This window comes from Meriones unguiculatus, chromosome 17 (genome assembly GCF_030254825.1).
Source record: "Meriones unguiculatus strain TT.TT164.6M chromosome 17, Bangor_MerUng_6.1, whole genome shotgun sequence".
NCBI lineage: Eukaryota > Metazoa > Chordata > Mammalia > Rodentia > Muridae > Meriones > Meriones unguiculatus.
In genome coordinates this window covers 59,028,572-59,046,456 of record NC_083364.1, presented here as the reverse complement: position 1 = coordinate 59,046,456, position 17,885 = coordinate 59,028,572, and the positions used below count along the sequence as shown (strand labels likewise).

The 17,885-nt window shown below is 42.7% G+C and overlaps 1 protein-coding gene across 2 annotated transcripts in view; it reads left to right on the top strand.

The window, feature by feature from the left end:
• The first annotated feature begins 6,273 nt into the window (after positions 1 to 6,273).
• Positions 6,274 to 17,885, top strand: part of LOC110546884 (transmembrane protein 45A) — a 79,858-nt gene continuing 68,246 nt past the window's right edge. For both annotated transcript variants that reach the window (XM_060370575.1, XM_060370573.1), the window contains exon 1: positions 6,274 to 6,623. The gene's annotated coding sequence lies outside the window, so the exon portion shown is untranslated. The remainder of the gene's footprint in view (positions 6,624 to 17,885) is intronic.

Sequence of the window (17,885 nt, the reverse complement as noted above, 5' to 3'; positions counted from 1 at the left end):
ATGTGGAAAAGACACATTAGACCTATTAGAGCCTGGGAATGTGACATGGTGCTTGGTTAGAATGCGTCAAGCCCTGGGTTTGGTCTTTATGTGACGTAAAATGGGTGTGTTATGATAGCTCATGCCTGTAACACAGAACTCAGGAGATAGAAGCAGAAGGATCAGAAATTTAAGGTCATCCTTAAGAACGCACCAAGTTTGAAGCCAACCTGGGATGCATAAAATACGTCTCAACAAAATAAAACAAAAACTTATGAGCTGCTGAATTAAAGCAATCCTATTTGTGAAATCTGGGAAATTTTAAGACTCAAAGTAAATAATTTTATATCACTCATTAAATCTAGGATTCTGATATAAATAATAGAAATAAACATATCATTTGGGAAGAAGAAAAAATTTAGCTTATAGTAGAAAACCACTTTACAAATGTAGACATAGTTTATGAACATTCTCACACAAAATATTTATTACTTAAGAAGTACAAATATGCATAATTAATATGTAATTATACAATATGTACAATTTACTTCTGTTCAATGCCCTTAGTCATCAGGGAAATACAAATCAAAATGACTCTGAGATTCCATCTTACACCCTTCAGAATGGTAAAAATGATAAAAACCTCAAGTGACAACACACACTGGTAAGGATGTGGAGAAAGGGAAACACTCATCCATTGCTGGTGGGAATGCAAACTTGTACAACCACTGTGGAAATCAATCTGGAGGTTTCTAAGAAAATTGGGAATAGATCTACTACAAGATGCTTCCCTATTCAACAAGGACACTTTCTCAACTATATTCATAGATTCTTTATTTGTAGTAGCAAGAAACTGGAAACAACCCAGGTTTCCCTCAACTAAAGAATGGATAAAGAAACTGTGGTACATTTACACAATGAACTACTATCAGCTATTAAAGAAATCATGCAATTTGCAAGCAAATGAATTGAACTAGAAAAGACCATCTTAAGTGAGGTAACCCAGCCTCAGGAAGACACACATGGTATTGAACTCACTAATAAGTGAGTATTAGCCATAAAATACAGGATAACTATGCTGCAATCCGCAGACCCAAAGAAGCCAAGGAGAGCCCAAGGGATGTTTGACTCCCACTCAGAAGAGGAAATAAAATAGACATCTGAAGTAGATGAAAGCAGGGAATTGCAGGGATGGGGAGAGTAACAGGGTGGGGATCAGGTATGGGGAGAGTGAGAGTGGGAGAGGGGTAGGACCAGGAGAGAGAGCAGAAATTGGTGGGGTGGGGGAATCTCTGGGACAGGAGGCTTCCAGGAGTCTATGCTGGTGACCCTAGCTGAGACTCCTAGCAGCGGGGGATATGGGGCTGAAATCGCTACCACCTGTAGCCAGGTGGGACTTCGAGTGAAGGGATCGGGACACCAACCCACCCATAAAGCCTTCCACCTAAAATTGGTCTTGCCTACAAGAAGCATAGGGATAAAGGTGGAGCAGAGATTGAGGAACAAACAAACCAATGGCTGGCCCAACTTGAGACCGACCCCACAGAAGAAAGCCTACCCCTGGCACTATTAATGACAGCCCGCTATGTTTACAGACAGGAGCCTGTCTTCTGAGAGGTTTCAGCCAGAAGTTGATGGAAACAGATGCGGAGACCCACAGCCAAACAATAGGCCGAGCTAGGGAAGTTTTGTGCCAAAAAGCAAGGAAGGATTGAAGGAACCAGAGGAGTCAAGGACACAAGAAGACCTACAGAGTAAACTAAACTACCCTGGACCCATGGGGACTCACAGAGACTGAACCACCAACCCAGGGCATGCATGGGCTGGACCTAGACCCCGTACACATATGTAGCCTATGTGCAGCTTGGTCATCATGTGGATCCCCTAACAATGAGAGTAGGGACTGTCTTTGATGCTGTTGCCTGCCTTTGGATCCTTTCTCCTACCTGGGCTCTGTTGTCTGGTCTCATTGAGAGAAGATGCACTTAGTCCTGCTGAGACTTGATGTGCCAGAGTGGGTTGGTACCCCTTGGGAGCTTCCCTTTCTCTGAGAAGAAGGAAATGGAAAAATGGAGGAAGCAAGGGCATGATAGCATTGGAAGGAGAGGATGGAGGAGGCTAGGATCAGCCTGTAAAGTGATTAAATAAATAAATGGAAAAAGAAATCCAAGTCACAAATGTAGACATAGTTTATAAATATTTTCATACAAAATATGTATTATTCAAGAAGTACAAATATGCATAATTAATAGATGATTATACAATATGTAAAACTTACTTCATAGTAAAAAGCCTGGTAGACAACATCTTACCAAGGAATAAAAAGAGAATCACAAGCAATGAGGCAGATGAATGGAAAATACTGAAGGAAATTGCTGTCAAAAACTCACAAATCATAAGAGTATCAAGAAAATCCCAGTTGAGAGACACCATGCAAAGCAGGTGGCCTGAAATATTTTAAAAATCTAGATCATGAAAAATCAAAATGATAGGAGCTGGAATCAAAAGCCTAGAATAGCAACATTAGGGCTTTGGTCAGTTGGCATCCATGGTGGTAGCCAGTAAATCTGGAAGAAAGTTCTGAGATTTTGTGTTTCATGTAAGTTAGTCTTTTGATACTCCAGAGTCAGTGATGAAGGATAGCTTACTATTCACAGTGACATTGGTAGACAGAGCATCAGTATTTGTGCTCATTCCCAGAATCCTATAGGATATGTAATGATTATTGGGGTAAAAGGACATCTATTTAGTGGCTTCCCAACCCTAGAAAGCCCTATTATAGAAAGAAAGCCTTTCATGCTTTTCACTGGCATGGGACATTATCTTTGTTATTAAATGAAAGGTTGTTTCCACCAGGAGACATTTTTCTAGGTTGCACGAACATTCTTGAGTAGATGTTTGAAAAAGAGCTGGCAGTGCTACTGCTATTGGGACATCTATGGAAAAAGGTATCTCCTAACACCATCTTTACTAGGAACATTTTATTTTTCCTGAGTGTGTCATGACATCAGCCAATCTGATACAATCGATGGAGGCAGGGACAAAAATCTACCTCACTTATGTCATATAGCTCCATCAACAGCAATGCGATCATCTCCAGGATCAAACCAGGTGCATAATTGTCATAAGCCATTAAAATCTACCTTATAAAGCCAATCTTTCCTTCCCTCTCCTTCCCTCCCTCCCTCCCTCTTCTTCCCTCTCTCTCTTTTCACCATTTCAGTTGTTACACACACTTACGCAGATTCAACAGGATGGCTCAGTGACCATACCAACTATTGTGGATGGCAAGGGCTGTGTGCATCATTCACAGCCATCCATGCCAGTAAGCCGGAGTTAACCTGAATGACTTGAAAGTCTAAGGTGATGTCATCAACGACTTAATTTAAAGTAAGTGGCAAAGCTTACACAATTTTTTTTTTCTGAGTAATTTTTTACTGTAGGTAAAATGGCCGACAGGATGTACATAAGTAATGTGTCACTTAATGCTCTGGGAAGCTCCTCTAAGTAACTAAGGGATACCTTGTTCTCTAAATTTTTATTTATTTGTCTCTTTATTTAGTGTGTGTGTTTATATGTACATAGCATGATGCCCATGTGGAGGTCAGAGGACAACTTGGTGGAGTCAGTTCCCTTGTTCCACCATGTGGGTTCTGGAGATCAAACTCACGTCATCAGGCTTGGCAGCAAGTGTCTTTACCATGTCTGTAGCCATCTCTCTTAGTTATTCTTTCCCAAAGAGATCATCTTAGTAATCAAAATTACTTGGTTATTGTTGGTTAAAAACACTTACAGGCCTCTTATAATTACCTTTAAGATGGCGATCACTATATTTTAGGGAAAGAAAGAAGTTAGTACTGGCTCCACTCAAGATACACAGCCTTGTGGATAGGTCAGAGTATCAGTGGAGAATAGGTCAAGAGTGCATGTGCCAGTGTCCCAGTGAGGCCTGCTAGCTCCCTATTTGCTAAGTGTTAGGGTTCCAATGACTGAGGCCAGCTCTTGTGTGTGGGAAGGATGATTTCCTCTCTAGACTTCCTTTTCCCTATCCTGGGCTATTGAAGGCTCCCCAACCCATATGTCTCTGTACCTGTTTGCATTTTAGTTCCTGTAGTTCTGTGGTCAGCTTACCCCTTCACTGTGAGGAAATACATAACTTAAAAGTAGGAAAAGTTTATTTGGCTTATAGTGTCTGAGATTTTAGCTCATGATTGTTTGCCTTAGTCACCTTTGGGCCTCTAATGAGGCCGAATATCATAGCTGAAACGCATGGTAGAGCAAATTTGTGCCTTGTAAGCAGAAAGAGAGAGTGGAAAGGGCTGGGGCCCAATATATGTTTTCAGATCATGCTCCACGATGACTTAACTTCTTTCTTTTGGGCCTTGACTTTGATGGTTCCACGTTCTCAGCCTTTAATACATGTTCTAGACCCAGACTGGCATCTGCTGCATCAAGTCTGAAATAATGGGTCAAAAGTAAAACCTCAGCATTAAGTGGCCCCCTGGATGCTGAGATTTCTAGTGGGCCACCTTCTTTTCTCAGCCTTTCAGAATCTCTTCATGATGGCTTATGTTTATGTCCAATAGGGTTGGTGATGTACAGCTGTGTGAAAACTTAAGCAGAAGGAATCCTTCTTTCTTTCTTCCTTTCTTTCTTTCTTTCTTTCTTTCTTTCTTTCTTTCTTTCTTTCTTTCTTTCTTTCTTTCTTTCAGAGCCTTGTAGAGGACTTCTAATTCAGAACATGAATTCTCTGGCAAGAAATCACATCCAAAGACCTTCTAGGTCCATGTTATTTGGCTGGAATATAAACACACCTTTAATCTATGAGACAGAGGTAAACAGATCTGAGTTAAAGGTCAGTCTTGTATAGAGCAAGTTTCAGGGAAAGAAAAGCTTAGGTCCAGGTGTGGTGGTACATGACTTTAATCTCAAACAATGAAGGTAAAATTAGTTTGTAGAAGGAAGCACCCATGTTTGAAAGTTGTGTCTAATTGAGTGACAAAAAAAAGTGACGAATAAGAGGAAGATTAGACAAAATAGGATATGCCCGGCTCTCAGGAAAACAGAGAGGAAAGGGAAGCTACTTAAAGGAGCAACCCAGAATGAAGAGAGAGGAGGCAGTTTTACCTGGAGAGTTTTACAGAGAGAGGCTGAATGAGAGAATGAGCCAGAGAATGAGGAGCCAGAAGATTAGAACAGATTGCTGCAATTAGTTTGAGGCCAAGCAGAGCAATTCAGAGGCCAAGAGAAAAACCAGACTAAGTTACCTGGGAGAGGAGTTTGAGCCAGAACATCTGAGTTGAACCAGCCAGCTAAGAGCACAGTGAGAACAAGACAGGGTGAGCTTATTCAGCAGCAAGTCTCAGAGGCTGACAACCTTCTACCGTAGGTTAGATTGTACAGAGGCTAGAAGCTTCCAGGACTATGCCTAGGCTAGCAGACGGAGACAATAATCCTCCAAGACAACAACTGAATCCGGAATAAACGTTCCTTTTACAGAGCCCGTCCTAGCAGCCAATAAATCTGACGCCTTTTGATGGTAATTGGTCCTTGATGATCTGCCCATTGTGAAGCATCTTTCCGTGACAGAAGGTGCACGACTGAGAAATTACAAATGACTTAGAAAGCTGAACACAGGATACAAATGACTTCCTACAGAATGAAAACGTAGTTGGTGCAGCTCTCCAGTTCTCCCTTTCTTCCCAAGTACTATGCTTCTCAACAGTAAAGGGACCCCAAGCATCCTTCAAGCAGCCACCCAGGACTTCTCCACAGAGTTGATCACATTTCTGATTAATTCGGATTTCAGTAAAAGGTTCGTTATTCCTTCAATAGAATACAGTCCCCAAGTAATGTGCTCTTGACATCTACTTTTCTCTCCCCAGAGAAAGCGTAGCTAGGAAAGCCTTGAGGTGGGCTGGACCGCCCTTTTGGAGGCGTGGGTAGCTCCTCTCCAAGCCCTTCCATTCGGAAATACCAGAAGCTTAAGATTCCGACCTTGTGAGCTCCCCAAAACTATAGCGATCACCCCGTTTAAACAAACTAGCTCCTTACAAGGCCTGCCGTCAAAGAGCGAGGGCAGGGGCAAGGTCGGAGTTCTAACGACCCCTCCTCCGCCCCTCCCCGGACCCCGCTGCCACGCTGTGCCACATCAGCGACTGAACTGCGTGCGGAGCTTAGTTTCTTTCTAGGATGCGAGCGGCCCAGTGGGCGGAGGCAGCCTGAGTTAGCGGGAGTGGCGGGCTTCTCCACCAATCGGCAACCAGGGAGGAGGCTTGGCCCTCCCAACCGCAGCCCAAGTGCTCCGCCGGGATCCAGATGAAGCACATCTGGACAGCTGTGCTGAGAAAGTTTGTGGACCCCTTCCAGGCCTACCATCCGAAAGGCACGTCCCCCACGTTGCCTCCTGCTAGGCACTTAGGACTTACTCACTCACCCAAGAAGCAATCAGCAGCAACCCAAGCCTGAACCTTTTTCTCTCCCCCTCCCCCATGCGAGGCGAGGCCACATCACATTCAACACAGTTTAATTTTCATGGGGCTTTGCTATCAAAAGAACAGAACCAACAACAAAAGCCCAGCCGCTGTCTGATCCTCACTGGCTAAGTGAGGAAAGTAAGGTGCTGAGTAACCAGGACAAGCTAGGTAAGTCCTGAAGGATTGGGGACATCATCTTCGTCCTGCTGAGCTCTCTAGCCTGCGCCTCTGCCCTTCTTGCCTGTTCCTTAAGGGGCGAAAAATACCTCACACTGGGAAAGACTACAGGGACGTCGGGCCTCTTTCTCTCCTGGTTTCTGGACAATTTTTGGCTTGCTCTTTAAAATTTATTAAGGGTTGTGTTAGTGTAAGATTTCTTGGAAACAAATCTTTGGCTGCTGTTTTGTTGTAAACCTCTCTTCATCCCAAAGTTAAACTCTTCCTCTTCCTCCTCGTCCTCCTCCTTCTCTTCTCGTTCCGGTACAACACTGTGTCTTACTATGTTCTAGCTATCCTCCACTCCCTATTTGGATGCAAGGCTGAGAAAACTCTCTGGTGCATTCAGAATTAACACAACTCTTGACAAATTATTTAAAACTTGAATCATACAGAGCACTTGTCGGATCCTTCGCTTAAAGTTTGAATGTAGTTGTAATGGCAAATATCATGTCTCAAAGAGGGACACCTGAATTCCTTTATGATATTAACAAAATAATTAAACATGTGATAGACCACTTTATGTGCCTGTGATCCTATAATTGCATATTTAAACCTGTAATTCCATCCCCAAAATACCCAGGGTGGTTATTATACATGTGTGCTCACAGATAGCTCTAGTTTATATGTCAGCATGGAGAGATGAGGTGGCGGAAATGCTTCGCTATGGGTGGCTCCAGGCCCATTCCTTTGGAAACATTTATGATTTCCCCCGTCTGAGTAATGTTTTGAAGTTCAAAGTTAGGTTGCATCTGTTTACTGTTGGGGAGAGATTTGACTGAACTAGATCTTTCATTTCTGCCTCTTAAAGCGGTGGGTGGGGATTTGGTACAAAACTTATTAGTCATGGTCCACAAAGGTAGAACAATTAAAGTGCATTTAGGATGCTGGGTTAAAGGGACAATATTGCAAAGCAGCAATGAGAGTTGGCCCGCCAAGATCAGTTCACAGCTCCACAGAATGATCTTGGCTAAAAGCCTCATTCCCACCCATTCCCCAGTTTCCTCCTTTGTATTGTGTTAATGATAAATAATCACACATACTGATAATGTCTAGAGTGCTGAGTTAAACTGTGTCCATTGTTCCGCCAGCCTGGCATATAGCACGTCTTTTGCTGTGTTTTCATTCTTTGTTGCTTTCCTTCTCAGCTTCCGTGCATCGATGTCTTCAGTTGCCTTACTTCTTCTCCTCTAGGAAGTAGGGTTTATCCACTTCTGGATAAACTGGTTAATCAGGCATGATGTGAGGTTGTAAAAGAGACGGCAAAGAATCAGTTGAGGCCTTAGACATAGGAGGTCCTGGAGTGCAGATGATAGACAGAAGCCTGTCTGAAAAGAGAGAAGCCTGTCTGAATGTGTGGTGGGTAGTTTCATGGAAAGGCTGCCATTTCTGAGAAGGGATTTTGCCAGTTTGTTTTAGGGGTGGTGGTTGTACGAGGTCATAGTGCTGAGACAGCATCTAGGAGCAAGAGGAAGTATGACAAAGATGCAATGGCTGGAAAGTGTGGAGCTATTCTGGGAACATTGAGAAAATCCATGAGAAGTGTGTGTGTGTGTGTGTGTGTGTGTGTGTGTGTGTGTGTGTGTGTGATGGTGGGAAGCTTTCTGCTGAGAGGGCAAGTCCAACCAGGAGGGTGGCTGGACTGTCAGACAGTGAAGGAGAGTGTTTGAAGCAGACAGTATGGGGAATGTAAGCTGAACCGACACCAGTGGCCAAGTGAAAGCCTGGTGAGATGATTCCTTTCTTGTCCTTGCTTGTCCGACACGCTCTCCCCCTGCAGCTGGGGTGGGGGTGGGGCTGGGAGACCTGACAATGTGAACACCTCCAGTGATGTCTTCCAGCTCTGTTCTGGTGGTTTGGTACCCTGAGACACTTTTTTCATGAACAAAAGCCTCTTGGAGGGCTTTGACAGGAAAGTGATTGTTAGAAACCTGTCCTGTTCGCATACTCGACCGGGTGTGCGCAAAATGGATCTTTAACATCCTGCTAACAAAAATTATCTATTCCTGTGTTAAACTTACAGTTCCTGGGGTAGATACAACCTATGAGATGCATTTCAGTGAAGGGTCAGGTGTGCGTTCTTGTGCCTCCTGTCAATGATATTGTGGCGGAGAGCTGCATTCTGGCGTGGCTGCCTGACCTTAGGCCAGACACTGAGCCATTATCATTCTGGGATATCATCTGTGGAGTGATCTTCACGGTCCTTCTCCCTTGGGTGGTCATATATTCATCTACCAATTTTGGAACACTCTGTTGTCCACAGGTGACTATTTTATATTCCTAGCTGTTAGTTTTGACCACTTAATATTCGGTAAGTGTTCTGAATACTCAGCTCATGGCATTTTGACAGAAAGGAACCTGCTGAGGGTCGCTACCCCACGTAGCCTTGCTTTTATTATTGAGGAGATAGAGGCACAGGTGGATTGAAATACTTGCCCACAATTCCTTGTGAACAAGTGGCAGGCATAGACTCAGAGTCTAACACCAGACACTTAAGCTCTAACCATTAGGATGCACAGTCTTAAGCATATGAGAAACTGGCTCTGCTTTTTTCTCCCCGTTTTCTCTCCTCCTCACCCCCCTCTTTGTTCCCTGTTTTGTTCCTCACTTCCTCCTCCTTTCTTTTTGGAAGAATTTGCTGTGAGCTTAAGCTAGCTTCAGATGTGTGATCTTCCTGTTCTACCATCCTGAGCCCTAGCATCATAGGCTGTCCATTGTGCCAGGCTTCATTGTTCTAGTGGGTGGTCGAAGAGTCAACCAGTCGATGGAAAGAGGATCACTGGGTCCTGGGTTGCATTGATAATATTTGCCTGGAGAGACCAGAGTAGCAGCAGGATTCTGTCTAGAAAGTATGTTCTGTACCACATGGTGATTGGAGACATCATATTTGTATATTAAGGGAATTTCATTGCAGGTAAACATCTGTCTTCGTATCATGTTTGAACAGAACTCACTATAGTATCTGAATTGAACGTAGACAATAAATGTCAGTTGGTGTCAAAAGGACCTAGGAGATGACTGATGTGTTATTGAATCTTTGGATGTAGAGCACAGTCCTTTTTTTGTCTTTTAGACAAAAAATGGCTCTAGATCATTCCCCAAAGCTTCACAAGAGCAAATTTCAAGTAGTGTGCACCGCAACTGGGAAACTGTATACACTATTCTTTCACCAGAATCTCCCTGCCCCATCGATTTGTCAATGAATGAGTTAGCAAATGGAATAAAATAAATACTGAGCTTGAATAAAAATATTAACATGCCTTTGATTCAGGTTACTGGGGCCATGGCCTCTCTGCTCCCTCTCTTCTGCACCCAGACTTGAAATGAATAGGAGCTTTCTTCTAAATGCTGTTGCCATGATGTACTGCATCATCAAAGGCACAAATCAACAGAGCCAGTCCTTCGCGGACTGAAACCAGCAGTCTCTGCTTCCGGAGGTCTGCATTTACAGGTGTGCCCTACCATGCCCAGCAGGGAAGTGGCAGAAAGCTGAGTAGCCAACAAACAACCTCCTTGTGATAGCTGGCTTTCTCTAGGAGTCTCTCCTCAGCCTAATTAAAGGTTACAGATGGGACTTCGTTATGTTGTTCTGACCTTGCTTCAATGAAGATATCAACAATACATAATATACACGTCTCCTCCTGACAGCTGAGGCACACAGAGGTCAGATGATGACCCTCAGATGAAGAATGTTGTTTTTCTAAGGTCACATTGGCACCAAGAAAATCTTGTTTAATGGGGTTTGTTCTTGCTGTCCTGAGCGGAGATGACTGTCCTCTGTGGATATTTTTTATTCCTTAAGAGAAAAAATGGAAAGGCGATGAGTTAGAACAAGGTGGCATTTTCCATGGCAAAGTACACGGTGACTTTATCTGCACCTTTCCCCATTGTACCTGAAATTCCACAGGTTCTAGAAAATATTTACAATTTTTCACATGATTCTCTTTAGCAGAAAACAGGCTTTTAGAAAATAATATGTCTTTGGAAAATGATCTCCAGAAAGAAAATTATGCTACTTAATTAGGAAGAAAGTTGAAAGGTCTCTGATTTCAAAGGTCTCCCTCCCTCTCTCTCTCTCTCTCTTTTTTTTTTTTTTTTTTGGATACCCTTGCCACCTCCAAAAGATTGCACAATTCTTTGGACTAGTTTATAGACTAGCATTGTGGTTCTAACACAGCTTCCCTATTGAGTCTCCAACTGGGGCTTATCACCCCGATGAGTGAGCTGGTACCCTTTATTCTCAGTGCTTAGAATTGGGCCAATAGGCACTGCTGGAGGAAAGTTCCACCCAAGGTCCTTACTAAATAAATAAATGAAAAAAATTAATTCAGACCTCTTCTAGGATGTTTACACAGGGCGCTTTTCATCCAGCAGCTTCCTTCCCATGAGCCCCACTTGTTCCAGCCCTGATTTATGCTGTGCTCCTATGCTACTGAGCCAAGGTTTCCTGAGGGCCGTACTTATTTTGTGGCAATAGTTAGGAGTTCTTTATTCATTCTTGATGACCTGAAAGTATAATCAGTCCATCAACAATGAGTTGCCAAACTGACATTGTTCCTTTTGTGTAAGGACCATCCTGCTCCACCCAGAGTCTATCCCAAAATACATTTTCTGCAATGAGTATTACATTTAATTTGATTTAAATACAGTAGAAGAATTAGAATTCAAAGTTTATGTTCTGTAGGATTTCACAACTTATCTCTGTAAAGCTGAAGCAATAAATGAAAACATCATAACAATAAGAGTATTGGCAGAACGTTTTCTAATTTATAAACCCCAAATCTGAAGCTTTTTCTTTCTCAGAGTCAGGATCTCACTATAAAGCTTAGGTTGGTCTCTACCTCATGATCTTCCCTGCCCCAGTCTCTTATGTGCTGGGGTTATAGGGATACACCACCATGCCTGGCTCAAAACTGGAACTTTTTATAGTGCTCATATAATGGCTAAAAAATTATAAATGTCACAGCATTTTGAGTTCCTGGTTTTCTGATTAAGAATGTTATAAAATCTTTACAAGTATTACTAAGTCTGACAACCTTAGAAAGTGGAAACACTTCTCCTTTCAGGCATTCAGACAAGGAATCCCCAACTTGTAACTACACAATTCAGAAGACAATTCAGAAGATGTCTTTCACACCCAGTAGACCCTGTATTTTAGTTTTGAGTGAAAATAAACAAAAATGTCACCTGTCAGTTTGATTTTGTGTGTGTGTGTGTGTGTGTGCGTGCACAGCCATGAATTCCCCATTTCTTATCTTCATGTGTCCCTTTTCTAAAAAATTAATTTATTTTTTTATTGATTACAGTTTATTCAATTTATTTTCCAGCTATAGCCCCCTCCCTCACCCCTCCCCAACCCCACCCTCCCTTCCTCATCTCCTCCCATGTTCCTCCCAAGTCCACTGATAGGGGAGGTTCTCCTCCCCTTCCATCTGACACTAGCCTATCAGGTCTCATCAGGGCTGGCTGCATTGTCTTCCTCTGTGGCCTGGCAAGGCTGCTCCTGCCTCAGAGGGAGATGATCAAGAGCCAGCCACTGAGTTCATGTCAGAGAAGGTCCTTCTATACCCAGCAAGGTGTCAAAGCAGATGCTGAGACTCACAGCCAAACTTTGGGCAGAGTTCAGGGAATCTTATGAAAGAAGGGGGAAATAGAAAGACCTAGAAGGGACAGGAGCTCCACAAGGAGAGCAACAGAACCAAGATTTGGGCCTAGGGGTCTTTTCTGAGACTGATACTCCAACCAAAGACTATATATGGAGATAACCTAGAACCCCTGCATGGATGTAGCCCATGGCAGTTCATGTGCCCTTTTAATTTCAAAACTTATCTTTCTTCAGCACAATGAGCTTTTCTCCTATTTATTTGATTTTTTTCTGTATTTTCAAACTAGATTATAGTATACTGTTATGATTATAGTAATATAGCAAAGGCAGATAAGAAGCCAATATAGAAAGAGAGATTTGGTAATATATAGTACACTTGGGCATTTTTGGCTTTCTATGTACTTTAATATAATAGGTAATAAAGATTTAGATATTAAGACCAGTAGTGGAAAAGAAGAGGGGTCATTGAAAATGACCACATCCAACCCAGATTGGCTGAACTTGGAGACAGAGCCTTGAGCAAGCCAGGGTGATGTAAAGGAAGATGTTGAGGAAGGATGAAGGAATCAGGGTCAGAGGCATGGATGCATTGTACCTTTAAGCAGGTATCATGGAAGTTAGACTTCCCCAGTTTCTTCATCCTGGTTTTGAGTTGTGGGCTCAGTTATGGTATACTCTGCATGTGAGGCAGATGGCCCAATAGCAGGGTGACTCTGTTCCCCCTTACTGCTTCCATGACTTCTTGGATGAACTGTTTCCACTGGGGAATGGGTGGTTGAATCAATACTGAATTCACCTGTAGCACATGAGGGAGAATTCCTACAGACATTAATCCTTTTTCTCCTCAGGAAAATGGGCTTGTCTACCCCTATTTCTGACAGTCACTATGGGAAAAACAATGAAATGATGCGCAGTGCTGGGCTTTGTCCACTGTGTTTGCTTCAGAGTTGAGTAGGTATGTGGCCATCCTCTGTGTCACAGAAAGGCGCCACTGCGGAGCTTGTTAACCTCAGGAGGTAGACGCTGCATTCTCACTTTGAAAGTAATGAATCTGAAATGAAGAGAAGGCAAGGTTTCCAAGACCGTAGAGTGCTAAATCAGAATTTAAATTCAAGGATTCCTCTCTCCAGTCTCTGAACTGTATGCCATGTATACTGTTATTCTTAAAAACTAAATACTCTTGCTAGTTGCCACTTTCCAGGGTGTGGTAACTTCAGGTCTAGTGTGGACAACTATCGACAGGGTACACCTGGGTGCACCTACTCCTTATCCCGGTTGCCCAGTTCTCGTCAGTGTTCTTTGTGGTCCTAGGGCAGTAACACAATAGTCTTTTCGGACCTGGCCCACCCCTTTTGGTTAAACATCCATCACTCTTTGCCTGAATCATGACAGTGGATCTTAAAGTATCTGTAAAAGACCATTTGGATTTTGTTCTTCAGATACTTGCAGCCCATTCTTGTTTTGTAAAAACAAAAACAAAGAAACCTAAAACAATGAAACAAACGAACAAAAGTTGCCTAGAATTTTCTTCTTTAATTTCAAAGTATTGAAAAACATTTAATTTTTTTTCTACACATTTCCTTTCAATTTCTATATTCCGTGAAGATATCAACACACTCTGCAGATGAGCCTGGTCTACAGACTAATTTGAATGACATTTTCACCACTGGCTTCTTGAAAAGACCACAAGGCATCTAGACAGATTGTTCAAATAAACCAGTACCACAAATAAAAGCTACCCATTCTTCATTTTAGGCTGCCCCCTCCCCATCACCAATGGCTTTTCATTTCACTTAAAATAAAACCAAATAATTACCCAGTCTTAGGAAGCCTTAGGTTATTCATCTGGCTTTGCTTCTATATCTACCATTTTTCTTTTCTTTTTCTTTTTTCTTTTCTTTTCTTTTTTTTTTTTTTTGAGATTATAATATGGTTACACCATTTCCCCCTTCCCTTTTCTCCCTACAAACCCTCACAAAAAGCCCCCAACCTTGTTCTCTTTCAAATTCATGGTGTCTCTTTGCTTTAACTGTTGTTGCCTGTGTGTGTTTCCAAATACGTAAATACAACCTGCTCATTCTGTATAATGTTACCTGTATGAATAGCATTTCAAGGCAGACCATTTGGCTTGGACAATCAATTGGAATGCTCTTCCCTGGGGAAGACTTTTTCCCACTCTCACCATTCCTTAGTTACCTGTAGTTCCTTGTGTAGGTAGGGTTGAGGCCTCCTGAGCTTTCTTCGGTCTACATGGGCATGCCTATTGTTCTTGTCCTTGTTCTGCTCATGTTTAGTACACCATGTTGTTGAGGCTTCATGGATGTAGCTTCTGACACTTCTAGAAGACACAATTGGACAACAAACTCCCTGTTCCTCTGGCTCCTACTAGCTTTCGATTTCCTCTTCTACAATGATACCTGAGCCTGAGGTGCAGGAGTTATGTTGTAAGATGTATCCATTGGGGCTGGCCTCCCTAACACTGCATTTTGATTGGTTGTAGTTTCTTCAAAGGTCTTCTGTCACAAACAGAAGTTTCCTTGATGTTGGGGTGAGGGAGTGAAGATGAAACATATATGTAGGTATAAGGACAAATGTTTAGAATGTAGTTTGGGATAAAGCTGGTTTAATAAAGTGGCTGTTCTCCTTCAAGGTCCATGACTTCACGAGGCCTGGGTAGTTGGCTAGGTTTTCAGTATCATTTTCAACATTATTTCCCTCTTGTTGAGCAGGTCTTAAGTCCAATTAAAGAGCTGTTGGTTACCACCAAGGTACACATACCAACACCAGTAATGCACCTTTAGGGTTAGTCCACCCTGGTGGTGGTTGTTGTGATTCATACACATCATAGCTGGGTAGGACTGCTGGTCACTTCCATCCTTCAGAAGCTCACGTGGTGCTTTCTGGGACCATGAAAGCTAGTCTTCAGAGAGGTGGCTTTGAGGTCAGTTCCATCTCAGGAGTCTCTGGTCCCTGTGTCTAAAGTGTGTAGGATCTGCCATCTTCCATCCCTACCTTTGCTCAATAGGTATCCTCAGTGCTAATAAAGAGCGTTCAGGTCTTAGGGAAACGTGGGATCAAATAGAGGACATCCAATGACTGAGGGTGTGAGATACACTCCAGCTTGTTATTTCATCTTCTACATCAGTGGTTGTAACCTGTGGAACCCCACAGGTGCTTCATATCAGATAGCTGGCATTTACATTGTGATTCATAAGAGTAAGCCAGGATTGAGGGTTGTTAAGTTTAGATCTATCTCCTACGAATTCATAGTGTGGAAACTTAGTTCCCAGGTGTGTGTGCTAATGGTCATGTGGGAGTGGGTCCTGTAGGAGTAATGAGGGTTAGCTGAGGTCATGAGGGCAGGGCCTCTGTAATAGCACTAATGGCTTGCTGTTTTCCTCTGGAGCACAGTCCTCTGCCTCCAGAACAACACCCCGTGCTGTGCCCATGAACTTCCCTACATCTGGTCCTGTGAGGACTAGATCAAAGCGAAATCACAGAAGGCCAGGGATGTTGTCCATCCCAGTCATGCTAGGAAGCCCCTGATCCATGAGCCCTGGATAGAACAGTTAGGAGGTCTTCCTCAGTAGTGGGTAATTACTGGTACCTGTCTTCGTGCTGCTGTTTGTGTACCAACAAATCACAGAGCAGCAGCTTCCCCAAGAACCCCACTCTTTGCAGTCACTTAGCCTTACTCAGAGCTGAAAAATATTTATAAGAATTAAATATATATCTACTCCCAATTTAGGTAAAACAACCCAATGTCTGGCACCTTAAAATAGTGCATCAGTTGTATTTAGAACAGAAGGTCACTATGCCTAGCCACCCCAGAGGAATATTTCCACAATTGGTTAAGTCACATAATTGACTTCAGTGTAACTTTTTGTATATCACAAGCCAGAGACTGCCAGACCATCATCTGAGTTGATATTTGCTTTGTCTCCTGAGGAGCAGTTCCTCTTTGACATCTGTTATTGTCTAACAAGCATATTTCCCTGGATTTGATACCTCTCTAGTGAACTGCAGCAGGCTAAGCTCAGCTGAGCTATTACCCAGTTACGTGATATGTTCTGACAGTGAAGGGGAGTGAGGCAGCACTATGAGTAAGACACAGAAGTCTCAGAAGGGTGTAAGGGCATCACTGGGGAGGCACTGTATGAGCAAGCTTAAGGACTGCACAAATTAAGGTCCAGGACCTTTGAATCCCAGTGTGGTACATGGCAAGAGTGAAGACAGCCATATCCTGTAAGTGTCATGGCAGCCAAGGCTGCTGTTAGGGTCTTGTCAGGACAGCAGCTTTGCCGTCCATATCCAAGTGCTGCAGGCTGAGCCTGGCATCTCTTCTCCCTTCATAATTTTAACAGCTCTTAACTTGAGTCTCAGGGCTGTTTGTCTGATTCAATCCTCCCCAACCCTGAGGGTCAGCCTGACACTCTAACCTCTGCTTATCTTCGTTAGACATTTCGCTGCCAGAGCAAGTTTTGTTTAGACTAACCAAGCTCAGATGTTCCTTTTCACTCTGCCCATGCAGAAATGGGAATATTTTCCCCTATAATTTATTAGATTCTTGGTGGCTAGAAAACCCGTTTGTATTGAAGTTTCAACTTGTATATCACGATGCGGTGTCATTACACAGCCTACAGTTGCGATCTTTGGGGTCAGAAGGATTCACTTGATTCTCTTATAGGATTTAACAATTACAGCGCTATCTACAACCCTAAGCATAGTGCATCGAGTGTGCCTAAGAGTTTCTTTTCTTCCAGTAATTAATTATGCACTGGAGGAGGCTATAGTTTGTTTGTTTTTTTCCAAGAGAAAGGGACATTGAAAGGAAACTAAGAAGCTTGCTGTTTCTGTCTCATGAGCTCAGGATTGTCCTCTGTACTTTTGGACACGTCTAAGATGGTGAAACTGAGGACGGGGTAAGCTTCCTGCTGAGAAATGCACTGAAACCGGATATGAGGTAGGTGATGCTAATTATGAAAGGTGTTGCTGGCTTCGCTTCTGGTTTGTAATTAGGTTTCGTGGTGGTGATAAGCAAAATAGGGTGTGGTGACGGAAGGAAATTGTTTCAGATAAGCAGATAATTCAGATAAGCCTGCTACCTTCTCAGAAGGAAGGTGGTGTTGTCAGAGGAGAGTTAGCCTGACTGTGGGTCAAGAGCATTATACTTTACCAACAGTCTCTCTCTCCTTTCTCTCCCTCCCTCCCTCCTTCCCTTTGTTTTTGTGTGCACATGAAGTTTTAATTATTTTCTTTCTTACAATACATTACAGTCTAGGCATAATAAGGAGAAAAAGACTAAGATAGTATTTGAGATTGAAATTTTAATAGAAGGTTGACAAGACAAACCCAACGAAGCCAAACTGCTTTTGCAATGTGAGGACTGCTAATTATTATTTTTGGCCCTACTTAGATGCCATCCACATATCACATCCCACCTGCCTGCTTGCTGTGGGCTATTTTCTACTTCATGCAAATCAGGCATTTTATTTCCTTCTTTGTTTTTGAAATAAAATAAATAAGTAAAAGACTAATAATAAAGTAAAAAAAAAAAGCCCAAACAAAGCATTATAAAACAAAAAACTCCAAAACTCCAAAAATACAAG